Here is a 17,493-nt window from a genome sequence, read left to right as displayed (position 1 = left end):
CTCAGGCTACTTCTGCCTTAGTCATCCCGGGGCTCTGTGGGGTGTGTGATGTCATTTCTGAGTGTTTGCAGTCCGGAGGAGAAATGAGGGAGGCTTTCCCCTCTCCTTGCTTTTCTTCTAAATGAAACCGACTCGCTATGGCCATGTGGGGGCAACTGTTTGGCTGTACTGTTCACAGGCAGGGCAGTCATTCATTCTGGGGGGAAAATGCTTCAGGTGGGTCACTGTGAACTCTCAGCAGCACTGACCCGGACAAGTCCTAGGCATAGACTATTCCTTTCTCTTCATGGATCCTCTCCCTTAACCTAGAGGTAAAATGAGGTCTCCCGATGATAAGACTCCAGTCTAGAGAAGCTGTCTGGAGTTTTACGTGAACATGTTTATTGGCCTGGGAGTCTTGTGGCTCTTGTTATAATAAACAAAGCCAAGACTTCCCTTCTGGTCCTGCCAGGGTCACAGGGAAACTCTGAACCGGACTTTCAGGTGGAGCCAGATGTGAGGCTGGCTCTGCATTGATGCTAGGGGTCTCCTTTATTTATTGCTTTCTGGGAAATCCTCAAAGTGTTCCGTACAAAACAAAACTCCCCACAAAAACCAATCAAATGAATAAACAACCCCCCCCAAACAAACAAACCCAGTGCATTCACGATCATATGCGATTGGAAGGCTATTTTTCACTTCCCAGGACAAGTCATTCCATAGCCAACCGTTTGTGGGTCTCAATAAATACCTCAGGGTATTGACTTAAGACCTAGGTTAATAAACACCGAATTCATGTTATAATTTTAGGTGAATTAATGAAGCTTCAGATATAGAAAGCAGGCAGATTTCCCACATAGACTGAGGAACAGCAGCTAATTGCCACACATTCCAGCATACAACAACCACTGATAAGATACAGTCGTCCTGCGGGCTTTAGCATGCTTATACAGTGGTTTCAACTATGTTTACGGAGAAGCCTCAGTGAGGCCACACAGCCTTTCTTATCAGGCGAAGACTTTTGTGTGTGTGGCATCAAATACCTGACTCAGAATGAGGAAGAAATGAGGTGGATTCCAGGGAAACAGAGTAGCCTGTATATGAATGCACACTTCACAGAATCAGGAATTTGTATATCCCTGCAGTATGCCCACACTTCAGGGTAAAAGAGGGGTTAAAACTCAACATCCTGTATGTCATACTTGAAAACCCACAAAACCACCGGAGGTGGCTTCCTCCGCCTTCTTTTCCACGCTCCTCAGCGCACAGACATGAATTTAGGTGTTTTTAATAAAACTCATTTCAAGCCAGATTGGCACATACCTTGTCTCTCTTCCTCTTCACCTTTGCAATGCTGTCTCAACTACAAGAATCTCCTTTCTTTTTCCCTCTCTGTCTCTCTCTCTCTTTCTTTCCCCTGCCCCCAGAGCATCCCTTTCTGCCCTGTTTCCTAAGAACACTTCTTCAAAAAAGCTTTGCCTGAAGGGACAGAACCCTCCCACCTGACTCCCTGCCTCCAATAAAAGAAAAAGTCCAACCACTTCCCAGCTGCTTGGACTTCACTGCCCTGCTGTCTTTCACCATCACCACCTGTAGCCTCTGTAACTGGGACCAGACTTTCAGTGGGCCAAGCAGAAGGGGAGGAGTTTGCTCAAAGCTCTTGGAATCAGCAGATGTGCAAAAAGACTGTAAGATAGAATAACGCAAGGCTCATTTCTCCATGAGAGGAGGAAGAAGGGATCTGATTTCCATCCCAGCTTCACAGAGGAATTATAGAATTGTGCCAGCAGAAGGACTTCAAAAAGCCAGCCTCTTCACAGACATACCACAGTACCTGGTTTCTGCAAGTGGTGTGTGCAGTGTTGGTACCGTGGTAGGCGTATCCTGGGATGCTTGTGCCTGGCTAACAGACCCTGTGGCATCTTGAGCTTTTGTCTTTTTCTCTCCAGGACCCCCAGGCCAACCACAATATTTTTTAAGCTGACTGCTCCATTTAAAATTCTGTTAAATTGGTCACTTTCCAAATTCTTCTCCCCTCATCATAGCTTTTTGTTTTGTATTAAAATATTTTTATTAATCCCTTTGTAATTTCACACATTGTCTCCATATATATATTTTTCTAAATTCTTATCTTAGACAGTCAAGACTCCATGCCCTGCTTGTCACAACTAAGGCAGAGGGCACAGATACAAGTGAGAGGTAGGATGTCCTCACACTTATTACTCAAGGTTGTAACTAGCTCAGCACTGACATTTGCTGCTATGGGGTTATACCTAGCTTGGCACTGACCTCCACCTTGTAGCTTTGTAGCCCTGGAAGCCAGTAGTGAGACCCCAGGAAACATTGAGATGACACTTCTACAGTGGAAATAAAAATGCCTGCCCACGCTGTTTGCAGAGTCTTAGCACCTGGAGCCAGGGCAGTGTACATGCAGTTTGGTGTGGAAACACCATCGCTGCAGCAAGAACCAGGCAGACCAGCTTTCTCTCTGAACACTCGCTGTGTGATCCTAGACTTCCATGTCCTTCCAACTGTAAGAGGAATTAGGAGTAGTCAAGTTATGAAAAGAAAAGATAAGAGGATTGGGAAGATAGTGCTTATTAAAGAGGCAGGTGCTCAGTAGGGAGGTGAGCACGAGGGCTCACTCAGTACTAAAGAAACCCAAAGACCCAGCATGGAGGACAAGAGTGGAAGGAGGAAGAGGAAGAGAGAGTAGAACCGTGCTTTCAGTGAGAGGTTTTTTTCAGTAAAGATCTGCAACACATTTTGTAGGGCCTGGGGCAAAACGGAAGTAAGTGTAAGGCTTCTTGATCAAAACCCAGCAAAGAAGTCGAGTATGGCGTTTTTCCTTCCTTCTGCACTCTCTCCTTCCCCCTGGAGTTCTTATTTTAACATACTTTCAGATAAACAGAAAACTTTCAAAGATCATAGAGTGTCTACGTTCTTGCATCTTACTCTCCCCATTGCTAACATTTTACATTATTATTGATGCCTTTGACTCAATTAGCAAATGGCTGGGTGAGTGCCACTTAATGACATGTTCTTTCAGACATAGAAATACCAGAAGGGAGGACAGACCCTTCAAGAGACTTGAGGTGATGCCTCCTATGACTGAAGACGTGCAACACAGCTCCCCAGCTACTTGTAACCGGTCCTACAGCAGGTTGTGCTAGGGCTGAGTGGGAAGGGGAAGGCAAGCGTTTTTCGACAGCATGGGACTCTTTGGTTTACAGATAGAGTCCTGTGGGTACTGCTATCCCTTCCTTGGGACCTGTTGGGTACTGAGGTCAAAGGTTATGCTGGTTGACACAAACTAGTCATTTGGAAAGGAGGAGCCTTCGTTGAGAAAATGTATCCATCAGATTGCTGGTAGGCAAGTCTGTGTGGGCATTTTCTTGATTAATGATTGATGTTGCAGGTCACACCCAGTTGTGGTAGGTGGTCCTAGGTTGTATAAAAGGAAAGCTAGGGGAGCCATGGGGAACAAGGTAGTCAGCAGCATTTCATCACACTTTACTTGAGGAGCATCCAGGTTCCTGCCATGCTTGAGTTCCTGTCTTGGAGTCCCTCAGTGATGGACTGTAATCATTTGAAGCCAAGTAAACCCTTACCTCCCCAAGTAGCTTTTGTTCACAGCCTTTATCATAGCAATAGGAAGCCTACTAGAACAGTGGTAAACAAGAAATTTGTCATATGGAGACACTGGCTCTGTTTGCCACATCGCACCCTTGTCAACCCAGCGAAGGACAGACAGTTCTTTTTTGTTTGTTTGTTTTGTTTTGTTTTGTTTTGAGACAAGGTTTCTCTGTGTAGCCCTGACTGTCCTGGAACTCACTCTGTAGACCAGGTTGGCCTCGAACTCAGAAATCTGCCTGCCTCTGTCTCCCAGGCAAGGACAGCTCTTAACTATACCCCACCATAAGACTTTATACAGTACATTCACTCAACTCAGATCTTTCTTGTACCTGTGCCCAGCCTCTGTTGGAGATGATGGGAAGCAGTTGTCATAGGGGATGAGAAGAGGAAGGATGCTGAATGGTTTCTGGCATTCCGGGATCAGAGGAAGAGAGTGGTTGAGAAAATAGGGCTGGGACTATAACTCAGCGATAGCATGCTTGCTTAATGACATGGCTTCATATTTAATCCTCAAGACTGAAAAGAACAAGCAAGCAAGCAGGCAAGCAAGCAAATAAACCCAAAATACCCACCAAACAAATAAAAAATTTGTGAACCTGTCTAGGGGGACAGGCCAATAGCCAACTTCATTTGCAAAACACAAGTTCTAAGATAAACTATGAGCTTTGAGGCAGCAAATATGGGCTCTTCTGTGTACAGGGCTCTATGAAAATACACAAGTTGTGTTTCCAGAAAGCTGCCTTTATTCCTGTCATGCATAAGATGGTCCTGATGGAAGTAATGCTGTCACTCCAGAAGCAAGTCTGGAGGTGGAGCATGGCTAAAAACAGGGAATGCAAGTATGAATGGTGGGATCACGAAGTCTAGCATTCAAAGAGAAGGCACAGGGAAAGCCTACCTTCTTTATCATTCCTGCAAGACTGGCTGAGGAAGCCTTCCTTCCTTCAGTAGAAAGGCAGGCATTGCATTTGATGAATGGGTAAAAGTTATAATTAATATTAATCTTGTAATGATATATTGTATTCAAATAGCTCTTTTCTCAACGGAGCTCCACAGTGTTCATTAATCCTTGCAACACCTCTGCTTGACAGATAGACAAGAGGGTATAATTGATTTTTATTAAGGCTAGAGTCAAGGAAGAAGTCAGAAGTTAAATCATCAGAGATAATAGTACCTTCCAGATTCCTGGCAGGATTGTATTTTCTCTGTGCTAAAGAGGATTCAGCTTAGAGCTGAGAAGCATCCTTATGCCTGAAAATGCTGCATTTAAAATAACATCTGACCAGGTCTTTTCTCCTTAAAATTGCATAATTGCTTTCCTAAATGTTGTCAGTCCTGAGTCTCCTCTTCCCTTTTTGGTTCATCTAACGTAGCTCTTAGCAGAAGGAGGCTGTGCGATACTTCCTCAGAAGGCCTGGTATGATGCTCACATTCATCTTGCTGCAGTGGCTGACCTCAGGCCAGTTACCCAAGGTCTGTGAAACTGAATTTCTTCACATGTAAAGTGAGGTCAAATGAACTACCCTGCTCTTGGTGGGAATATAGAACAGGAAAATGCAGGCAAAACAGATAATATGCCTTTAGTTATTATATATGTTTTGCAGATATCTCCTTCTTATTTCAGACGGGTGCAGGATCATTATAGAAAATTAGGAAATAGCAGAGGAGGAAAACGTGACATGATACAGGTCTTAGTGGTTGGCCTCCATTATTTACATCATAGTACAAACTTTTTCATTTATGTATTGGTGCTTTCATACAAATGTATATAAATGAAATAAAATCACAATATATACAATGTATAGACTTCTGAAGAACCTTCTTTTGTTTAGCCAATGCTCTTCCCCCCTTCCCCCTGTTTTTATAAATTTTCAGCTTGTCTGTTATTTGGGATCATAATCTAAATTCCCCAGTCTTTTCATTCTAACCCAGAAGCAATGTGTGAATGGTGGGAGGGGGGTATTGAGGGGGTGAGTCTAGAAGGATGACCCAGAGGAGGGTCATGGTGGGAAAAGGCAATTTGAAAGCTCTGAGTACTCTCCTACAGCCAGCTCTTCCCAGTCAGAATACTCGTAATTGACACCAACATGTACCAAGCAGGAGACCTGGCTGGCAGCAGACCTCAGCTCCTGAAAATCTGGCGCTGTGACAAACGAAGCTCAGTGTGATCTTTTTACCCCCCTGACTTCATGGAGGAGGGGACAGAAGCTCCCCCAACAACCTCCATGCCTTCTAAATTGAGACTTTCTACTGGATACAAATGAGGAAGTTGGAGTTCAGAGAGGTAAGTGTTCTGTCCCCACAAACACATATGATTGGGAAGTGAAAACATCACAGGATACCTCAAATATAAACTTCCCTTCAAATTAAATGTTATCTAAATGCTGTTCTAGCACAGCTTCATTTATATCTGAAACATGCCTGTTAAGTCTCTCCCTGTTTTCCACGTACAGCACATGGGGAAAAATGTAAATAGCTTTCCCCTTGTAAGGTTCATGTAATTGGATGGTCTTCTTATGAAAAGGAGGCAACTGTTTGCATAGTTACTGTTATGGGTCAGATCAATTAGAGCAATTACCATATGTGACATGGAGGGTGAATTTCATATATATATATATGTATTATATATATGTATATATATATACATATACACATATACATATATATATACATACATATATATATATATGGTTAAAAAAAGTTACCAAAAGACCTGAAATAAAGTATGATCCAATTTACATAAAGTGCTAAAGCAAGAGGCAAAAATGAGCCTATGAATCAAGAAGTAAATAATGATCATTTTGGTAGGGCAGGGGCATGTTGGTGACCAGAAATGACTTCTTTTATGGGGCTATGGTGCCACTATGGATCAAGCATGTCTGTGTGCTGGCTGCATGAAGCTGATCATTTTAGGAAAGTTTATGTCTTCTTTCATGATTTGTTTCTTTTTGACATTCTGTGTAAGTTTTCTTTCAACAAAGTCCCATTTAGAGAACGTCTAGTCCAAAAACAAACATAACCACCCTACCCGATAAAAAACAAGAGCAGGATTTCTTAAAAGGAAGCATCTGAATTGGGCTTCTGGAGGTCTCTCACAGCTGAGTGATGTCCGCCAAGCGTTGTGCTTTCATGTGGAACATTGGGATGCTCTTAGTAACTCAGACTTAGGCAGTACTCATTGGAGACTGACCGTGCTTCATCTGAATCCTGACTGAACCACGTGCAAGTCATGTGTTCTGAGACAAAAGAATCCCTTCCCCCTACAGCATCTCCATGTTTTTCCTACCTCATTTGAGGGCTTCGACCAGTTGTGAGGATTAAGCAAACAACATATGCCAAAACCATCTTGAGAACTTTTTCTATTTTTTTTCCCTTCTTTTTGGTCTTCACCTTAGTAAGGATACATTGACATGTTTCATAGTTAAATCATATAGAGAAGCAGTTTGGCTCCAGGGAAAGGGACATGGGTAAGAGGAGCCACAATGCCCCTCCGTGCTGGGTTACTTCAGGAAAATGCCTTCTTGGTATTCTCTTTATTGCCTTTCCACCAAATCCTACCAACATACCAGAGCAATGGCCTATCAGGTACTGAGAATTATACTTGAAACTATTTATTAACTCATTCATTCATTTACCAGAAGTACACTGAACACCTACTATGTGCCAGACCTGCTGCTGGGTGCCATGCTGACTATATAATACTGAGTAAGCCCACCAAACTGTCAGGAACCAAACTGTCCTTGGTGTTGAAAGATAAGAAACCCCCTTGCTAATCTCCTAATGGTAAGTGTATGAACTTAGATGCCTTATCAGCATCCTTCCCACGGTTCCAGAGAAGTGAGATGTATATATTTGTTAGATTCTTTGCACCCAGCTTGTGACCTTAACTCTATGCACAAGCTTCTAGCTCTGTAGATGTCCTTAGTCTGGGTGCCTTGAAAGATGCTGACTACCTCAAGATGAGTATGCTTATTTAAGGTTTATGTTCCCCAGCATAGTGTAATAAATATTTGTTAATATGTAACATAGCTTCATCCACATGAAGATAAGGTTTGTCATTTAAATAAGGTTGATTCTAGGGTCCTATTTATTTAGTGCTCTTCTTTATGATTTTATCCCTTGCAGTTCACTCACAGCATCTTTTTTTTTTTTTCCTATCAAGCTGTGGTCCTCCAAGCTGTGTATTTGATTTTGATGAAGAGTTAATGAAACATACTCATGCTGGAATGCAACATCTCAGGAAAGCTTGTGTTTTGAACCTAAGTAGAACACTCTTAGAACAAGGTGCAGCCATAAGAGAACACTTAACATGCTCTGCAGTGCAACTCTTCCAAAGACACAGCTTATAAGCCCTAGGTGGGCTTTCTGTAGGCTGGACTTTGTTCATGTGTCTTTATAAATATGGAATAGCACAATTGCTTATGACAGGGACTTTGCCCTGGGTGGATTCGTTAGAGAGCGTCACAGCCCTCAGGGGAAATAACAGTAGAAAGTAGGTCATTTTGATGCCACCGTCTTTAGCAACTCCTCAAGACGGCAAGTTACAAATCTCCAAGTGCAGCTAGCCTTTGTGTATAGAACTTGACAGTTTACCATCCCCTTTCTCTGTGTGCTGCATTTTTTCCTTGAAAAATAAACCCCATGGGACAGAATAACGATGATGGCGATGATGATGATGATGTGTAGTTTCTGTGATGCACATGAGAAACCCTGTTATAACCCTGTTATAAACACAGGGCCACCATCAAAGTTAGTATTCCTTGGAGGCACACAGAGAAAGGAAAGCTAGGTCCCTGCTATACCAGCTGGTAGCTCTGCCCTTCTTGGTTCTTCCCCCCACTCTCACCCCTCCACCTGTACAGCCACTATCCTAACTGGCAAATCTGCTCTTAGGGTGACTCTGACTTGGGCATTTGATTGCTAATGAACATTTCTATTTATCCAATCAACAAAGACACAAACAATCATGTACCTCTGAAGTTAGAGGACACCAAAGGAAATTAATCACTTGTAAGTGGTTTATAACTTGGTCCTTGGAGCTATACTGTTCTAGGGTTATGGTCTAGACTCATCTCTTACTGTAAATTAACCTTGGAAAAATTTCATGAGGTCTGTATGCCCATTTGGTTTCCTCACCCACACAATAAGAACAATAGCATCAGGTTATATGATGAATCTTAACTATGTGCAGTAGAACTAAGAGGTGGGACCTTTAGGGCTTAAATATGTTATATGTGCAAAGCCCTCCTGAATAGGATTGGCTACCTTACTAAAGGGCTGAAGAAACCTAGGCCTTCTGTCCCTGTTTCCTAGGGGAGGATACATTTGTTGACCCCTGCAGAGGACCTTGTTGCTACAAGATGTTATATTAAAGCAGAAAATAGCTCCTCTTAGACAATAAACCTCCTGGGACATTGATCTTGGACTTCAGCCTGCCAAATTGGTTGAAATAAAAGTCTATTACCCAGTTTAAATATTTGGTTCTATTTACTCGAACAAACTAAAATGTCTTCACTTTGTAATTGCAGCTGCTTATTGCAAGGGATGATGGTGGCTGGCTCTGTGGAGCAGTAATGGCGATGAAGAGAGATAAGTGGATTTGAGACATCTCAGAGAGCAAATCTCCTGACCTCCAGTATGGCAGTGTTTGATTGATGTTCAAAATGCAGCATCCCTTGGTCCTGTAAAGGCTCTATGCCCCAGTGTAGGGGAATGCCAGGGCCAGGAATCGGGAGAGGGTGGGTTGGTGAGCAGGGGGAGTGTGGAGGGGATAGGGGGCTTTTCGGAGGGGAAACCAGGAAAGGGAAGAACATTTGAAATGTAAATAAAGAAAATATATAATTTTAAAAAAGAAGCAGAACAAAAAACAAACAAACAAAAGAACAAACAAACAAACAAAATGCAGCGTCCATTCAGATTTTCAGTCCCAGAATCACGACTTTTATCAAAATGTTCTGGGTTCCTTCAACCTAAAACAAGTCCTATGCATAAGAATCTAATGACAAGCCAGAGGTTAATACATTAATATATGTAGAGAAATTATTTTATGAAAGGCTTTTAATATCTCCCTAGTCATCTCATCTCCAAATCATATTCATAAGATCACTTGGTAAGCATAAAACTGAGAGAGCAGACAGGCCAGTGCTTCGGAGGACTTCTTTCTTTAAGCCTGACGCCTTCAGCCTCACTGCTGAGAGATATTGTGGTTGCCTAGGCTCCAGCTTTTGCACCAGCCTGCAGTGGCTTTCCCAGCTTTGTCCACCTGGCTAGTGCATAGTTGTCCTTTGAGATTTGGTCCGGAGCCATCTCTTCACGATTTTCTAAGCATTCTAGGTTGAATTAAAGTCCCTTCCTTCAAGCTTTCACAAATGATGCTGGCCACTATTCTCGACTGGCCACGCTTTTACCCAATGTTTCTGCTCCTATCATCCCTCTAGACGCTTACCCTTAAGAGAGGAGGACGTTGGTGGACTTGTTGACATGCCCCAAATAAGAAAATATTAGGATATCCATTACTAAAGTGAGAGGGACCTTTGCTAATGAATAGTACTGAAGACACAGCATTAATAATTCTTCTTGTCCTTTTTAAAAAAAAACAAAACAAAACTAATCTGACCAAGCCTCGTTCTTTCTCAGTGATTTATTCAATGCTACAAAAAGTAATGAGCTCTGAGTTTCTTCTGCATTCTTGCCCAGGTTCCTGGAAGCAGCTAGATTAGAGCAGAGGGACATTCTACCTGTCCACAGGACGTCTACTAAACCACTTGGAGATTTTTAACTCCCTTGAACAGTTTTGTTCAGCAAATTATTTGTAAATTGCCATGCACCAAATGTTACTAGAATCCAAAGTGACATTTTTAATGGTCACTAAAAAAAAAAAAAAAAATGGGAGCAGAATTCAGAAGGAGCTAAGTTAGAGCTCAGGGACCAAGACAGGAAGGTGTGGGGGGTAGTTTTGAAGATGGTGAAGAATGAACCGAGAAGCACCCTTGTTTGGAGAGCTGGAATGATGAAGCAAGCAAGGGAGCACAGAAAGGAGGGTATGGTGTCAGAAATGAGCCGCACCACCATGTCCCATTCAGAGCAGCAGAGATATCGTGCTCCTTCACTAGAACATTTGGCTTTGGGCAGAGTTGGACAAAGCTGCAGGGGTAATATATTCGCAGACAGAGCTTGCTCAGGAGAATGTATTATGCTAGACTAAGGAATCTGTGTTTATTTGGCTGGCAATGTGAAGCCATTGAAAAGTGTGCAACAAAAAGAATGGTGTGTGAATGTGTTTTATAAATCTCTTAATCCACTTTATAGCTGCCTAGTGCTTTGCTGTTATGGATTAGTGTCTAGACATCATCTTTTTAATCCTCATCACACCTTAGGATAGGGCTCGGGTTGTCCCTATATCATAAAGAAAGAGACTGAAGCTTGGGGGGTTTCAGGGTTTCACCCCGAGTCCCATAAACAGTAAGCATAGAATCCAGAGGCTTAATTCTAGGCTGTCTGGCTCCAAAGTTTTCTGGTTTTCTATATGTAATGCACCTATAAAAAGAGGAATTTGTTGCCTTGATTGTAGCAGGTTGTAAGAGTTATGCAACACAGGATATTAATGAGGTAGACTGTTATCAGAGATTATCGTTTTGAAGCAAAAGACAGGTGCTTAAGAAATACTGTAGCCTGAAAGTAGGATGCTCCATTCGGAATGTAAAGGTTATTTATGTCTTAATCATAGCTTTATTTTTGTTTTTTAAAAGTTTATTTTATTCTTAATTATGTGTGTGTGTGTGTGTGTGTGTGTATACACGAGCCTGCGCACACTTGCACGTGTGTACGTGGTTACAAACTTGAGTATACTTGTATGTGTGTCAGTTCCTTTAGAGTCCAAAAGAAGGTATGTGATACCATGGAGCTGAGGTAACAAGTGTTTATGAGCCTCCCATTATAGGTGCTGGGAACCAAACTGTAATCCTAATAGTACAAGCTCTTAACCCCTGAGCCATCTCTCCAGGCCCCAGACTTTATTTTTAGAAAAAAAGAAATATCAAGGAGCAATAGATAGAAAAGGCTGGGTGTGTTTTGTTGCAGATATAACATTTCATTTTGTACGAAAAAATTAAAGACCATAGCTGGTTCTATTTCATCACAGCTTGAAACAATAGTATTTTAGATATAGCAAGTCGAATATGTTATTGAAATTAATTGTTTCTGACAGCTTGAGAGATGGCTTAGCTTAAGAGCACTTGACATTCTTGGCAGAACACCTGGGCTCACTTGCTAGCACCCACATGGTGATTCACAATCTGTAACTTCAACTCCAGGGGATCGAATACCCCACTTTGACCTCTCAGAGTGCCAGGGATGCATACAATACACCCATATATCCAGGAAAACACTCATATACATAAAGTTAAAATAAATCTTTAAAAAACATATACTTGTTTCTTTCATGAGTTTGCTAGGAATATTTAAATTGCCTGTGGGGCTTTCACTGTATTTCTATTGGGCTATACTGTTCCAGAGCCTAAGACTGTAGCTAAGACCAGAATATTACAAGGCCTACATTCATCCCATCATAAATGCTTTCAAAGTAGTGCTAATAACAGTAAGGATTGTAGCTAACACCAGTCGGTCAGTTTCTAGGCACTGTAAAGTAAATGGATGTAAATCCATTAGTCAATTTAATCTTTATCATAATTTGATGAACTGGATATTACCTTATACATATGTAACAGATAATTTTATTTTAGAGACAAGAAACAGGGAAACTCAGTAACTTTCTCAAGGTCGTAGACATAGCAGAGCTGGACTTTCAATTTACTAAGCCTGCCCCAGAGGGATCACAAAGGTTCTCATGGCTCTGTGCTGGGCAAATCCCAAGGAGATCTTGTTTTTCCTATCATAAGTCAAGCAAAGCTTGAGAAATTGTGTCTATCAACTCATCTAATATCTGTGACAACCCGAGTAAACAGTAATTATCCATCTTTCATACTGAACAAACAAACCAGCTCAGAAAGGCTACAGTTTGTTTAGTAAGTACAGGCTGGAATCCACTTTCTAGTCCAGCCTGAATTCAAAGCTGATGTTTAGCACTGTACCAGTTTATGAATTGCATGACAACCCCTTTGGGGTCATTCTCAGACTAATTTCCCGTGAATGACTCTTCTCTCAGACTGGCTTCTGCATTTTCAAATCACTGTAAGAGTATCATCCGAATCCAAGCTTGGTGCTAACAACAGAAAAGAAGCTGGGCATAGTGGCCCACACCTTTGGTCCTAGCACTTAAGAGGCAGAGGAGGCAGATCCATGTGAGTTGGTTCCAGTCTGATCTACACAATGAGGCCCGAGCCAGCTAACAATACACAGGGAGACCCTGTCTCAAACAAGCCAAGCCAACCAATCAACCTAAACCCCCACTATTTGTGTCAAGTAGTTTCAGTAAGAGCTGGCTATTCATCTCCACCACATCCCTGCCCTCAGATCCCATCATCCACCCCAGCACCGGGTGTGTAATGTTTCCATTAGGCAGAGGTAATCATAGATTTTAGAGATAAAACAGTAGTCGGTCCTCTTGAAGACTTCCTCAGCTAACATCTAAGCACCTGGGATTTGTGTCTATGTGGGGGGCAGAGGTGGGGCTCCGAGGTGGTAGATGCAAAGAAGGAACACCCAGCAGGAAATTTGGACTCTCCAAGTGTTTGGGGGAAAGAGAATGGTATTCTAGATGAGCATGTAGAACTCCCAGATGCGAATGTAGACAGGACAAGCCAAGCCAAACAGGAGTTTTGTATGACTGTGTATTGGGGAAAGGTTAACAGCAATGCCTTTCGCAGCCTCTGTGTGTAGACAAACAGTTGCTGTGTGACAGATTCAGAACTTGCGAGGAGATGTAAAATTAGGGCCCAGGTTTCATGGCAACCCAACTTGTCACAATAGCAAACAAGAATAGTCTGAGAGTCAGAGGAAGCCAGTGCTGGGTATGTCACAGCTAACTGGCTCTCCTTAGGCCTTCTCCTTATTTAGCAGTGCTTCCGTTCCTGCCCTGACTTCCCCTGGTCCGTAAACGACGTCACTTCACTGAACACAGCTCCAGACTTTAAGAAAAACAAAATTTTGTATCTCAGCAGTGGTTTTCCTGGCCTTTCTCCCTCCGAAGAATTCTCGTTCTGGTTTTCCCTGTTGACTCTTGGAGTCTGTAGCTGTCAGCTGTGCCTACTCCTTCTCTGTTTCCTCCGTTCTAATGCAGGGTCTGCTGCAGAATAATGCAAGGTCTGTTTCAATGTGATTAAAGATTTCAGTGTTTGCTTTAAACCAATATTTACCAGTAAAACCTAGCCAATGTAAATGTGCAGGCTAGGTAGAAAATACGGGCTTAAATCAATCTCCCCGGAACACAGACAGACAGATGGACAAGGACTTAGTGGGTATTTTGGATTTTGGCAGGCCACTTTTGCCATTTTGCCCCCCCCCTTTTTTTTTTGGAGCTTCACACATAACGCAACTGAACACTGTTTTAAAACAACCCTTAAAACAGAAAATCTAGATAATACAATGCTAAATTGTTTAAAAGTAGTTTTTTCTCATTGGCCAGTGTTAGAAGTTTATTATTTTTCCATGGTGTTTCTTCTGGCACTTGTCAAACACTGTCACATTATCTGATTTAAAAGGCTCCCTTGAATGAGGAACAAATTGAATTATTTGACATAGCAGTAAACTTAGAATGCTAATTTTTTTTTTTAAATAGCTCATACTCCACTGTTACACACCCTACAGAAACAGAGTGGACATTTTGAGGTTGAGTTTTCATTTTTGCAAACTTTTACTTGATTCAGTTTCTTCGTTGTCTGGATTTATTGAATGAATGAGTTGTGGCTACACTCTGAATGAATTGTAAGTAGTTGTAGTGTCTACTAGGAACTACTTAGCCTAGCCAGCCAGCCAAATAACAGTCCTAGCTGATACCTCATAGCCCAGAAGATCACAGAAGATGAGATGGAGGGAGCATATCCCAGCACAGCCCTCTTCTTACACTGTGACCGTCATGGCTCCCATACTGCACCTCTCCTTGGGAGGGAATATGGGTTTGAGCTGGAAAGGAATGAATGACTCATCTGTAAAAAGGCCACTGAAATTGCTACGGCCTTGAGGAGTGTCTACTAAATAGCAGGCACTATTATAAACGCTTTCCTCACATACAAATAGATGCAAGGAGATGCACTAACCTAATGTACGTTGTAGGGCTGAGTACAGGGTTTTTTTCAGATTTATGGGCAACATCAGTAACTATGTCTCCTGGTAATAAATCATTTTGTTGCTTCCTCTAATTCCAAATGTTAAAAGTCTACATGCCAAAGACTGAGGCACATTGAAGTACTATAAAAAGGGTGACATTTACCATTATAACCATCAGCTGAAGTGGTAATGTTCATCCTTAATGAAATAATTTGTAAAACAATTTGGTAAGGTAGATTTACTGTCATTATTTTATGAATAGGTAGGTGGACAAGAAATGGTAAATGGGACAGGAAAGGTTGGCCTGGGTGTAAGGACCCCCCAGTGGATTACAATGGGGAGAGCAAATGCTTTAGTGGGCAAAGGACTCAGTCCTAGCTGCCCTCAAGGATTATGTGGCCTGGGAGGGGCACAGAAAGGAGCACAGAACATAAATAGTCAGGGCATAATAACAAGCCAGGTAGAGGTACCCACAGGCAGAAGGGCAGGGCCCACATGAAATGAAAAAGCAGGGAGTAGACAGATTGCACACAGGACTAAGTGTTGAAGAAAAACAGGACAGGATCAGATTCTGAAATGAGCAGAGCTGACTGGATTTGGTGCCAGGACTGCATGCTCCTGAATAAAGGGAGGTGTGGGGAGGAGAGCTGGGGCAATCAAGACAGTAAGCATATTTAAGGGGCTCTCACTGGGAAGTAGCAGGTTTTAGCAGTTCCACAAGACCCTCCTGCAGAGGCACAGGATGAGAGACAGGCAGTAGAGGTGCTGATTCCAGGAAAAAAGAAAATAGTTCAAAGCCATGTTTGGAAGGGGAAAAAAGATCTTTATAAGAGATGGGGAACACAAGAGATGAGAGGGAAACGAGTGACCAGTGGAAAGATGCCTGGACCATGTGACGTGGCCTGATACCCATGTAACCACAGGGTTGAGGGTGAGTCTTCAGGGAATGGACAGAACTCAGGTGTGGATTGCCACAGAGGAGTACTGCACGCCCGGACACATTCACTGCCTTCTGATTGGCTCTTGGAGAAACATCAGCAACAAGTATTTACAGATGATCTCAGCACCTCTTGCTCTCTCTGCATTTCATTAGTCTCCCGTGGCTGCACACTGAAAGCAAAGCTATGGGGGATAACGTGTGTGGTGATTTCCAGCTCTTCAGGGCACACACTTCCCATGGGAGGTTCCTCTCTCCTCTGAATCCATAAGCAACCACACCAGGTCCTCCCTAGTGGAAAAGATTATTAAAACCAAATGGCCCTTAGAGGCCAACCATATTTTATCCAACCCTTTGCTTCTCAGATGGTAATACCCAGACCCAGAGAAGAGACCTAACATGTGCCAAAAGTAAAACCATTCTGTCTACAGAACAGAAGAAACAGTTTCTCTCCAGGCTTCCATATACTAAAAGTAAACATGGCAGTTACTACCACTGAGGTACTTGTAGGCCCTAGAGACTCTTTCAGAAGGACTGATTGCTTTCCTTAAGTGGGATGGATGAGGGATGTTTCCTGGAGGAGGCTGCACATTGGCAGTGTTCTGTATGTGTGGCGAGGACTAGAAATGGACACTTAGTGGTGCTTAGAGTTGCCAAGAGGATTGAATAGTCTTGGGGCAACCGAGGATGGTGATAGAATAGCTGGAGAGGGAGGCGGAGTTCTGCTGGGATTTACAAAAGTGGGGGGTTGGGAGAAGTTGTGAACTAAAGCAAACATGAAGCAATCATTTCTATGGTGCGATGTTGAGAAGAGTTAAAGGCAGAAGCAGAGGTTTGTAAAGTACCACAAAGGAGAGGTTTGGAGACCTTCAGTTTTAGGCTTTCGGGGTAGCTGTTGGTCTCTTGCACGTTCTCAGCTGCAGTGTTAGTGTGAAAGCCCCACAAGTAAGGCACAGATGTGTGGCTGTGCCCTGTAAAACTGTCTGCAGAAGCAGGTGGCTGACTGCTTCAGATGGTCTGAGTGCCTGAGGTTACTGGCTTACCTGTGGGAAGCAGGGTTGTGGCCTCCCAAAGATTTTGGCATACTGAGCTTGCAGCTTCTCTCACCTAAAGCTATTGGCAAAGGAGGAAAGACAATAGAGACCCTCCTGTGCCTGGGCTAATCTTAGGTTAAACAAGGAGATCACTGGGAGATGACCGAGGTGGACCAATGCAGTCACAGCTCTCTCTAGAGTGAGAGGGAGACAGGTGTATGATAAGAGTTGGGGTCTTAGTCATACAATGTGAAATGTGAGAAGGGTTTGATTTGCTGGCTCTGGAGATAGGAAATGACTAGGAGCTAGCGAATGTGCAGTCTCTAGAAGATGGGGACGTACGAGAACATCTCTTAGTGTCTCTAGGAAAGAACGCGGCTTTGCTGAAACCTTGGTGTGTGTTGCTTTGATTCATTCCCACTGTGTAATGCTATTTCAGTGACAGAGAATGAACAACACCTCCTGGACATTCTGAGGAACCCAAATCCCCATAGTAAAGAGTACATTTCTATACCACTTCAACCATTATTTTGAGTAGAGCAGGCTAAAGACTGTAGACAGGGAAAGCAGGGTGTTCAGAGTGAGAGACATTTTTTTCAAATGAAAGACTCCATAGGCACCACAGTATAAGAGGCTCTTCAGTGCAGAGCTCCACATGCAAAGCTGCTAGGGCTTCCCAAGCCT

The 17,493-nt window shown here is 42.8% G+C and overlaps 1 protein-coding gene across 5 annotated transcripts in view; it reads right to left on the bottom strand.

The window, feature by feature from the left end:
- Pde4b (phosphodiesterase 4B) overlaps positions 1-17,493 on the bottom strand; it is a 539,717-nt gene that overhangs the window by 36,620 nt on the left and 485,604 nt on the right. The gene's annotated exons all lie outside the window — the stretch shown is intronic.

This window comes from Mastomys coucha, unplaced genomic scaffold (genome assembly GCF_008632895.1).
Source record: "Mastomys coucha isolate ucsf_1 unplaced genomic scaffold, UCSF_Mcou_1 pScaffold18, whole genome shotgun sequence".
Taxonomy (NCBI): domain Eukaryota; kingdom Metazoa; phylum Chordata; class Mammalia; order Rodentia; family Muridae; genus Mastomys; species Mastomys coucha.
The sequence above is the reverse complement of the archived record's forward strand: the minus strand, read 5'-3'. Positions and strand labels throughout refer to the sequence as shown.